The following is an 11,969-nucleotide window of genomic DNA, read 5'->3' on the forward strand; positions in this document are numbered from 1 at the left end:
TCTCGATATGCCTAAGACTCTTGTTTGTTCATATGTGTGCTTAAATTTCATGAATAGAAATTCCTTATTGTTGGAAATCTATGACGATTGTCGAAAGTAAAAAAGGCGTGCACGAAATACGAAATATGAGATACAAAGAGAGAAATACTAAAACTGAAGTATGAAATGGGAAATATAAAACACGGTCAACATGCTAAGTGAAATAATATAATTGTGGTTGATATCTCTTATGAGATGACCTAGCCGATCGGGTCGTGATTGGACGCCATGCCGTACACATGGTGGTGACTCTAATTGAAATTGTAATTAAAATTGCGATTGAGGTTGATGCCTCTTATGAGATGGCCTAGCCGATCAGGTTGTGATCGCACGCCATGTCGTACACATGATGGTGATTCTATTGGAAATTGTAACTAAAATTGCGACTAGGGTTGATGTCTCTTATGAGATGTCCTAGCCGATTGGGTCATGATCGGATGCCATCCCATACACATGGTGGTGACTCTATTTGAAATTGTAATTGAAATCATGATTGTGGTTGATGTCTCACATGAGATGGCCTAGCCGGTCGGGTCGTGATCGGATGTCATGTCGTACACATGGTGGTGACTGTATTGGGAATTAAAATCGAAATGATGAATAATGGAATATTGGTACTAAAGACTTCCCCAACTTAATAATATGGAAATTTAATTAAAACTTATCTTATCACTAATTTGATATTTGGTAAATGTTCAATGCTTTAACTGATATTATGATTGTCCTTACTTGAATTATTATGTGTTCTTTTGAGAGGGTGTTCAGTCATATATACTAGTACTATTCGACAGTACTAACGTCCCTTTTGCCGGGGGCGCTGCATCTTTAAGTGTATGCAAGTGGTTCCACAACAGGCGGTGTTGATCAGCGATAGTCGTGCATCCTCTTCCCAACAGACTTGGTGAGCCCCACTTCATCCCGATGTCATGTATCTTCTGTTCATTTCTTATCATGTTTTGAGGTATAGCCGGAGTCTTGTCGCCGGCACTACTATTGTCCTCCTTGTAACTATTAGAGGCTCCGTATACATATTGTGGGTATTATGTTGGTGTTGGGGAAAGTCAAACAATTGATGTTATGTTTTGAATCACGGTTCCACTTTAGACTATGAAAATATGTGTATTTTGAGACTTTAAAATTGCGGTAACTAATCAAAATGAGTTGGTATTATACTCATGGTCTCCCTATTGTCTAATTAATGAGAATATGTCATCTCTTTGTTCATGAGTGAGGTTCGGGTAGAAAGAATCTAACAGGCTTGCTCGGCCGGGTTCACTTGGTTGAGCGCCGGTCGCGCTCCTCAAATTTGGGGCGTGACATGAACAAGGATTGAATTTTAAGTAAACAATCTCGAAATCGGGATTTAAATGTTCCAAAAGGTTCGTATGACGATTTTGGACTTAGGCATATGTTCGGGTTGGGTATTAGATGGCCCGGGAGCATTTGAACGCTCAGTGTGGAAAGTTGGCATTTTGAAGGTTTTAGAATTTTCTAAGTTTGATTTGAATTGGAATTTTGTGTATTGATGTCCGTTTAGTATTCTGAGCCTTGGAATAGGTTATTATTGTGATTTGTGACTTGTACACAAAATTTGGCATTATTTCAGAATGTTTAAGTGCGATTCGGACGCGTTCGTTGAAGTTTGAATATTTGAAAGTTGAAAAAGGATTTTGATCGTCGATTCATGGTTTTTTTTGTTATTCGTGATATTTCAAGCATTTAGATAAGTTTGGATAAGGTATTGGGACTTATTGATGTAATTGGACTGTGTCCTGGGGGCCTCGGGTGTAATTCGGTATGGTTTTGGACCATTTCATCTTGTCTTGTAATTGCTGGTTTCTGGTTTCTGGGTTGTCCATCACGATCATGAAGATAGGCTCGTGATCATGTAGTGTTAATTGGGAGCTGGGTGAAGTTGTTCTTCGCAATCGCGTATGGTGGCTCGTCATCGTGGTGTTTGGTCAGATGGTTCATCGCATTCTCGTGGAAATGGTCGCGAACGTGAAATGTTAGCGGGGTGGCCTGGGCTTGGAAGGATGGTCTTCATGATCGCAGGGATAGGTTCGCGATTGTGTAAGGTGTTGGTCTGAGGCATGAAGGTTTAGCCTTCGCGTTTGCGGAGCTGGGCTCGCGTTCGCGTAGGCTGCTCAGGCGAAGGTTCGCGATCTCGGTTCATTTGTCACGTTCATGTAGAAGGAATCTGGGGCAAGGCTTGCTTGGCCTCCGCGATCGCGAAGAGGAAGGACCTGGGTGGAACATGGATTTAATTCGGGACTTAGCTCATTTCTCCCATTTTTCACTTGGGTTAGCCGACTTTGGGAGCTCTTGGAGGGGATATTTTCATCATCTATTGCAAGGTAAGTGATTCCCACTTATTGTGAGTTAAATACATGGATTATTAATGGATTTTAACATGAAAATTTGTAGAAATTGTGGGATTTTGGAATAAAACCTAGGATTCGGTATTTTTGGATTTTCACCACGAAATTGGGCATGGAATTAGGAATAAATTATATATTTGAGTTCGTGGTATTTTGGGTAATGTTTTTCTTCGAAGTTCTTTAGAATCCAAGCTCATGAGCCAAAGGGTTGACTTTGTTAACTGTTCAAGCGGAGTTGAGAATTATTATAAAATGATTAATTATGAGTTTTGGAGTATATTTTTATTTGTTTGCATGTTGTTTGACTAGTTCATATTGATGGGCATCGGTTTGAGGTATTAGAAAGGCGTTGGAGTCAGTTATGGAACTTTAGAGCAAGGTAAATCTCCTGTCTAATCTTGTGAGGGGGAAATTATTCCATAGGTGTTATATTTGCTATATGCTACACGTTATGGGAGCTACGCACGTATGAGGTGACAAGTGTCCGCGCGCATGCTAAAATTCATGATTAAGTTCGGGTAGACTTAGACTCACGACATGCTTTAAATATAATAATTGAGTTACGATTGCCTGTTTAATTGCTTTAATTTACATTTTGCCTGAAACTAGACTTGCGTAAAGTACCAGACTTACGATTCGTGATTATGTAGAGCTAATTGACTAGCAATAGAGATTTCAATTCCCATTACGGATTTCTCCCGTGTTGTATGTATTTATCCAAAAATTTTCTTGAATTTTACAACTTACACGTATATTCGGGAGTAGGGCTAGTGTCTCGTCAAGTTTTCACTATTCCTATGGGACTGGGCTGATCGTCTTAGTAGTATCATTATGGGATCAGGCCGTTCGCCTTGGCAATATTATAAGATGCATCTATGGTTCGTGTCGGTTGACCCTCAGTAGTGTACATGATTATGTGATCGGGCTGAACGCCTCAACGGTACTATTATGGGGTCGGGTCGTACGCCACAACAGGAAATTCACGCCCTTCACTCATGGGATCAGGCCACTCACCTCGACAGAATGGTGCGAAATACTTGATAAGGAGCCTGCGTACTCATGAGTTTTCCTGACTTGAGATGTGACCGTTGATTTGGTATTGACCATTATTATTCCATTTGAGAAGGTATTTGGTATTTGAGGACTTTGTGTTCACTGTTCAGTCGTGGACCTCATTATTTGCCTATATATGTTCTTACTCTTTACTTACCATGTTTCATACTTGTCTACTTTATTATATTTTATTTATCGGACCACTAGTAAGTGTCAGTTTCGACCCCTCGTTACTACTTTTTCGGGGTTAGGCTAGATACTTACTGGTACGCGTTGATTTACGTACTCATTCTACACTTCTGCACTTATTGTGTAGGTATATATTTCTGGTGGTCATTTGGGTACAAGGGTGCACTATTGTAGGGACTTTACAGTGAGTAGCATCTCATGTTATGATCTGCAACATATGGAGTCTCCTTCATATTCATTTATGTTATCCTGTCTATTTTACATTCCAAACAGATGTTGTGTTGGTATTGTATTTCTTATTAGTTGCTCATGCACTTGTGACACTAGGTTTTGGGATACTCTAGTAGGTGTATATGATTTGGCTTAATATCGTATGAATTCATGATTTTAAATGAATTAAATTCTTTATTTAATAAAACTTATGATTTAAACAGAATTAAAATGAACAATTATTTAAATAGTTCACCATTGGCTTGCCTAACGCCGACGTTAGGAGCCATGATGACCTATAGTGGATTTTGGGTCGTGACAGCTTGGTATCAGATCTCTAGGTTCACGAGTCATGATCAAATCTAGTAGAGTCTTGCGGATCGGTACATAGACGTCTGTACTTATCTTCGAGAGGCTACATGGTTGTTAGGGGAACTTCCCTTATTGATTCCGCGTCGGGCGGTTTGATTTCATTGAAGCTTATGTATTCATTTCCTTCCTACTCATTCTTACACGATGCTGAGCATTCAGACTCACTTGGGCACCTACGAGTTATGGATATGCTGAAGATGTGGTGCAGGATGTTTTTCCTTGCGTATCGGGGGGGTGGGGGGGCTATATTCGTCGCCTTGTGGAAGGTCAGGGGAGGCCCGAGGAATTTTGTGGCCTAAAGCCAAACTTTATGAGGGGCTTTAATTTTTTTTTATTTGTTTGAAGTATATTTTTTTAAGCTTATTTTAGATACAAAGTTGTTTATAATTTTCTTATAATCAATAATTCCTAATAAATATTTCTCAATTGACAATATAGCGAATCCATTTACCCTTTCTTGTGACATTGTTGACTTAGGTAAGATTTTATCAATTTTTATTTTGAAAACTTCTTTCTGCTGGAGCAATGGTAACATGAGTTATCAACATTATTCCATAAGCAATTTAGGTATTTCAAAAAAAAATTAAATCTTTTTATTTATGAAGTGTATCAATTCTAACTGCTATCTTCTAATTGTACTATTTTCCTTAATACTTTTATCAAAAAAATAAATCTAAACCATTAAATACGAATTGATTATTATGCTTTAAGGAGAATTTAATATTAATGCAATATTTTTTCGAATTTTTAACATGCAGTGATCTTAGTTTTCACCGCCAAATAGAAAACTAAAAATATTTTCATATGCTGCGAATTGTTCAAATCTATCTTGAAGTAAAAAAATAGCATTGTCTATTATGTATAAAAGTAATCAACTCTAAAGTACTCTTTGAAATATTTTGAGATTTCATTATCAACATTCGCATCAAATTGTTACTTCCTATATATCACATTTTCTTACGAAATTTGGATTCGATATTCATTTCAAGTGCAATTTCCTTGGTAATGAAATCAAACTTTTTCACTGTACAGAACTATTTTAAAATTGTGTAAAAAAAAATGGGGCCCCCAAAAATATGGGGCCTAAAGCGGTTGCTTTACTTGCTTTATGGAAGGGCTGCACCTGTGAAAGGGTATTCTATCGTGTCAGCTCAGTGGTAGTGTTATCTATGGTTCGAGGATATGAGTAGTGTATTGTGATATTCATGCATTGTTATCATACAGTGCTGGTGTAAATGGTAGGATGCTTAAATATGTGTTGCAACAGTGAATGATTTGAGAGAAGGATTATTCGGTTCATGGTTTAAAGGTTCAACATAGTCCCAACAGAGGAGAGGTAATTTTACTACGGATGTTCAGTCTTTGATTGAAGAAAGAGCGAGATCGGATATTTTCAAACTTGGTGGAATTCTTGTTATTGTTGTGGTGCTGTGGTCCTCGTTTGCACACATTAATATTTGTTATTATGATGGTCTTTATTTGTTTGCCTCTGGGCACAGCATTGTGAAATGGTACCTAAGAAAGATGGCAATGCATTGTGATTGCAGGGTCAGATTAGTGTCTCCGATCTAGATGGCTCAAAGAAGATGATATTTAAGGAGGTTTAGAGTTGGTGGCAATTTATTAGTTCGGGGTCTACAAAGATGGATTATGATTTGAGGCAGTGTTTTGGAAGCGAAGGATGATGAAGGACATGGTGGGAGGTGTCTCGTGGTGGTTGAATTTCTAGCCGGTTGAGTATGAGCAAAAACGGTCGAGTAGTTCGCTTCGGAAGATGGTTAACTCGAAGTGAGAATGTTCGCGTATTGTATGGATTTTGTGGTAGGATAGACACATGCTTTGAGGAAGCTTGGTGCGATTATGGTCTCGACGAACAAGGGACTAAGTCTGTGAATTTTATTTGGGATGGTCGCTTATGTACTAAAGAAGCTTGTATATGACGAAAAGGAGTTTGCTTGGAATGGGGGGGGGGGGGGTGAAAGCTTGTTTATTATTTTGGGATGCAACATGACTTCGAGTTTTGGAACGTATTGTTAGACCTTCAGTTGATGCTAATGAGGATGAACAAACTCTTACAACTGGTGGACGAGCATAGGCTTAGGAGCGTTTACTGATTTTGTGGTAGTTGTAACCAGGGAAATATCGTTGGAAGATGTCGATATGGGGTTACACAGGTGGGCTATCTCCTGTGAGGATGTTAGGAGTTGCGTGATTTCTAGTAAAGATCCTATGAAGAGCTCTACCTTCTATCTAATGGGGTGTATATACTTTGATGTGAGCTGGGATTGCTCGATGAAGATGGTACGAGTGTCAATAGGTCGAGTGTACGATTGTGGCTGATAATCGGGATGTGTTATGATTAGTGCAACAAGAATTTATGAGGACTTTGGCTAAGTAACGGTGCACGATCATGGTAACTAAGAAAGAGGAGTCATTTTGGGGTCTGGATTTATGTGATTGTAGCGTAAAGCTAAGTGAGGGAGTCTACCGTCTATGATTTTGTTCACATGTTTATGTGCCTTGGTAGTATAGGGTTATCAGTAAATTAGTGGATTAGTTATGACTAAGTAAAGAAAGCACCAAGGGTAAGTCGAGCAAGGAATTCAATAGTAGTGTGGTACATTTCACCTTATTGATGTGGATAGTTTGTGAAATGAAACGAATTTGAAATTTCTTCGTGAAGGTAATGTACTAGGAAAGAGATTCATTCAATTGCTTCTTCTACGGTATTTATGTTCTATAGAGCACTAATAGTTAGTTATATATTCAGTACCAGTTCAGAGTGGGCTACTCTTTACAACGGTTCTAGTGGGATCAAGTATTTAAGTGCAGTGCCTAAGGATTTATGGGTTCGTTATGTGGCTGAGGATATGGGTTTTGTAGTAGACTTTGAAGGGTACTTGGAGAATTTGTATGTTATCATCAAGTTTACAGTTCAATGTTAGAGAGATGGGAGAAACAACTTTGGATTCGTAGAAGATCTTTCAGAATGGGTGTATCAGTTGGGGATGCTATTGAGTGCATGAGTAGAGTATTAAAAGAGCTTATGGGAATTGAGACGATGTGGTCACGCGATTCGGGTCACTTGGGATGAGTGTTATTTAAGGTATGTTGTGTGTTGCATAGAGCTAATATTTCGTGGGCAAGTCAAGAGTAAATCAGAAGATGTTGAGTCAGTCAGTAGCGGTTTGAATCAACATGGTTGCGAAAATGATCAATTCCTTCGGTATGGTAAGGTTGTTCAGGTGATTCGCGGTTGTACATCCAGTCTTGACAGCCACCGTAATTTGATGGATTTAGAGGTATTTGATTCTGATGGCTTTGTTATGTGTAAATGGATTTCGAAAGAGTTAAGGCGGTTTAGACCAAGACATGAGGTTTTGCGTTCTCTGCGATTATGGGAATTTGGTTGCGTGTTGCAAGTGTTCTTCTGAAATGAGATAAGTGGAAGGTTCCTAGCTGATGAAGTGGTTATTCTACTGGCGGTTCAGGAGTTATGATGAAATTCTTGTACTCTCGCATAGCAGCATGATAGTTGCAGTGATCGGTATGGAAATTGGGAGTTGAGGATCGAGGTTGCAGTTCAATTTTGATTAGAATGTTAGGAGCTCGGAGGAGCGGTGCAAGATTTAAGATGTTCAAAGTATGTTGGCGCTATCTTAGTGTGGCCTGAGAGCAGTATTTCGTGCATGAGGCCTTGTGTATTGATTTACGGATTCTTGAATTGCATTTCTGAATTAGTATGGTTAGTGGTTTGGATGTGCAGACTTTGCTACCTGGTGTGGAAGGTCATGGGAGTATCTCCCATGGGATGATCGTATTAGTATGGTATGTTAGTCATTTGAGGGGAAGAGATTGGAATCAAATATGGAAATTCTAGTAGTGTCGCCGATTGGAGAATTTATATCTGAGAGGCGCTCTATTCCTTCTATTGGGGACTATGGATGTTTGTTTCGCCTTTGACGCTCGATCGTATGTGTCACGGATAGAGTCATTATGGATATTTGGGAGTTTATATACCTATTTGGGGATGATCAGAATCGGCTTTGAGGTCCGTGGGTAGGCCTAATGTGTATGTATATTCTATACCAGATCAGATATGCTTAGTCAGCACAACATTGCTTATCGATGGTTCTTCGGGCGTAGTGGATGATATACTTAGTGTCATCTATTTCAGGTGCTACTCTTTTATGCCATATGGGTTGCGAGACGGCTTGAATTTTCATGCATGTGTTGTGATTCGGCGTAGCTTGTGGTATGGTATAAGCGAGACGACTCTCGAGATGCTAGTTGTTTATTGCACCTTAGTCGTGCTTGGCTTTTGTAGCACATGATGCTATCCATCTCCCCAGAGTTGTATTTATGCAGTTGGCGTGTTATGGTCGATATTCATGTATTTCATAGGTATGAGCATTATGGTTTGACGACTATTTCCTTATTGATTGTTATGTATGGATTGGGTGGCGTGCCGCCACGGGTATGATATTTGAATCGAGTTGCGCGCTGCAAAGGTATCATGTTGGTTACGGTTCCTTGTATGTACCTTGTGTGTTATGTTTCTCATCTTTGAGATAGGCCCATACCATTTGGTTGGCTATCCTATTTGTTACGCGGGCTGGTTAGTTCTTCACGAGGGTTTGTTTTCCCTTATTGTTCATATTCGAATTTTGGCCCGTTGGCGCATTGATGGTGTCGTAGGAGGTTTTAGACGATTTTTGAGGTGGCTTATTGTCGAGTAGCTGGTATTGGGTTAGACGTTGGACCTGAAATCAATGCAATCAAAATTATATAATGTATATTAGAAAGAAAATGTCACTTATCAGTTCAATGAGAGGAAATGGTTCTTGTCAAGCGAAGAGACTCCATGAGGTATTGATTTGACAGGTGGTTATGAGTTTCTACACGTCTCTTTCATCATTGCAGTATTGCGAGGGTTGGAACAGGGATTATATGTGTTATGAGTTATACTACGGGCATCAGGTCAGTGAATTTGCAGCTTCTACGGTTGGAGGATGTTATTGTGCGCATACGAATTATGCAGTGCATTGTGAGATTTCAACATGGGTATATGATCATGTTTGGTATAATTTGTTGAGGCCGATACAGTGTCCGGGGAGAATGTAATGACCCGATTGGTTGTTTTAAGCTTAGCATGTCGTTCGACAGTTTGAGGCCTTGAGTAGCTTAACTTCATGTATTCATGACTTATACGTGTAGTCGGATTACAATTTTGGGAAGTTCGGAGTTGATTCGGAAGGAAAGTTCTCAATTTTGAAGTTTTAAGCTAAAAGGGTTTACCAAGGTTTGAATTTTGAGTAAATGACCTCGGAATCAGTATTTGAAGGTTGCAACATGTTCGTATGATGATTTTGTACTTGGATGTATGTTTGGGGTGGGTATCAGATTGTCTAGGAGTGTTTCGACGCTCAGTGTGGAAAGTTAGCATTTTGAAGGTTTTAGAATTCCCTATGTTTGATTTGAAGTGGACTTATCGATGTCCATTTGGGATTTCGATCCTTGGAATAGGTTCATATTGTTATTTATGACATGTACACAAAATTTGGCGTCCTTCCGGAATGCTTAAGTGTGATTTGGACGCGTTCGTCGAAGTTGAATGGTTAAAAATTGAAAGAAGGATTTTGATCGTCGATTCATGGTTTTGATGTTATTTGTGATGTTTCGAGCATTTGGATAACTTTGGATAAGGTATTGGGACTTTTTGGTATGATTGGACGGGGTCCCGGGGGCCTCGAGTGTAATTCGGGGTGGTTTCGAACCATTTCATCTTGTCATGTTGTAAGGCCCCGTAAAATTTTGCCAAGGAATTTAAGGTTTTGTGGTACTGAGGTTGACTAATGTGCACGATATAGACTTTTTGGGTTGTAGAATGTATTGAAGAGTTGGTTGAAATTTTTGGGAAAAGAAGGCAATTGTGCGGTCAAGTTCGCGACCGCAGAACCATTCCGCATGCCGCATGCCCATCATGGAGTTGAGCATAAAAATAGTTCAATTTCAGCTCTATGCGAACGCGACGCCCCATCGCGAACGCGGAACCCAATCAACTTACCTTTTGCGAACGCGTCCCTTATATCGCGTCCGCGAAGAACAAATTCGCAGCAGACCAAATTACACTTCCCAATCGCGGCTGGACCTTCGAGATCGTAAAGAACACCAGAAACATCAGGTAGCAGCAGAAACAAGCAATAACAACATGGAGGAAAATGATCTGAAATCAATCTGAAACACGCCCGAGCCCCTGGGGACCACGTCCAGACGTACCATCAAGTGCCATACCATAATACGGACTTATTCGAGGCTTTAAAAGACACATAACAACATTGAAACGATGAATCACACCTCAATCCAAAAATCAATGAACTTGAAACTTCAAATTTTCACAACCGATGTTGAAACCATATCAAATCCCGTCCGATTGACCTCAAAATTTGCACACAAGTCACATTGGCGTTATGGACCTGCTCCAACTTCCAGAATCGAAATCTGACCCCGATATCAAAAAGTGTGCTCCCGGTCAAAGTTTTCAAAATTCTAACTTTTGCCATTTCAAGCCAAATTCTACTACGGACCTCTAAATCACAATCCAGATGAGCTCCTAAGTCCAAAACACCTAACGGAACCATCAGAAATCCAATCCGAGGTCAATTACTGAAAAGTCAAACTTGGTCAAACCTTTCAAATTTAAAGCCTCTAGTTGAGAATCATTCTTCTAAATCAATTTCGATTAACCTGAAAACGAAAATCGACGATTCACGTAAGTCATAATACATCATACATAGCTACTCATGCCCTCAAACAACCGAGCAAAATGAAAATGCTCAAAACGATCGGTCGGGCCGTTACATCCTCCCCCACTTAAACATGTTGTTCCAAAAGCCATTAAATCGCCGTCTAGCCTTACCATTCACATACACGGGGGTGATCCCACATCACTCTATCCTATATAGGTTGACAACACAACATAACTAAAAATCATTACTTCAACTTAGCCCATAAACTTTAGAATCCAATTTCCAACATCTGAAATTTCTATAAGATCAGAATCTCGCATCTACACACTGTATAAGTCTGGACAAGTTGTATCAAGCCTTCACCATAACCCAAGATGTAATCACATGATATACCAGATAACTCAAATACTCATAGCGATAATTTCATATCACATTAGCTGCTCAAAAATTACCCAATACAGGTAATAAACCCCATATCAAACAATGCCTCTTTCTAAAACCTTCGTACACTAGCGATGATGAAAGAAACATGCAGAATTCATAACATTCATCAGATCGACAAGTCATGGAGCTCCCTCTCCTTCGATAAGGATTATAGCAAATTTCTAAGCCGACTTCGGATATTATCCTTCCTAGTATACCACAATCAAATCTGATAGCTCCCATTCTGGGTCCGATGACCTCATCTCATCTAACATAATCACTCTAGTGACATGCCACATCAATACAATCTAAAACCACAACCCGTGCAATCCGTGCACCAGTAAGCAACAATCCAATATACTCAAATCATAAAAAATGAATCAAACTAAAGAACTGTCCCGCAAGCTTAACATGTACTGCCACAACGAAATGCCGAAAATCCATCACACACCGTAGGACCATCACACGAATCCAACACAAAGGTTCATACCTCAACATAACTCTGCTGCAATGCATGGCCCCATCCAAACACTGGTCCATAGCATATGCCTCA

This window comes from Nicotiana attenuata, unplaced genomic scaffold, assembly GCF_001879085.1.
Source record: "Nicotiana attenuata strain UT unplaced genomic scaffold, NIATTr2, whole genome shotgun sequence".
Taxonomy (NCBI): domain Eukaryota; kingdom Viridiplantae; phylum Streptophyta; class Magnoliopsida; order Solanales; family Solanaceae; genus Nicotiana; species Nicotiana attenuata.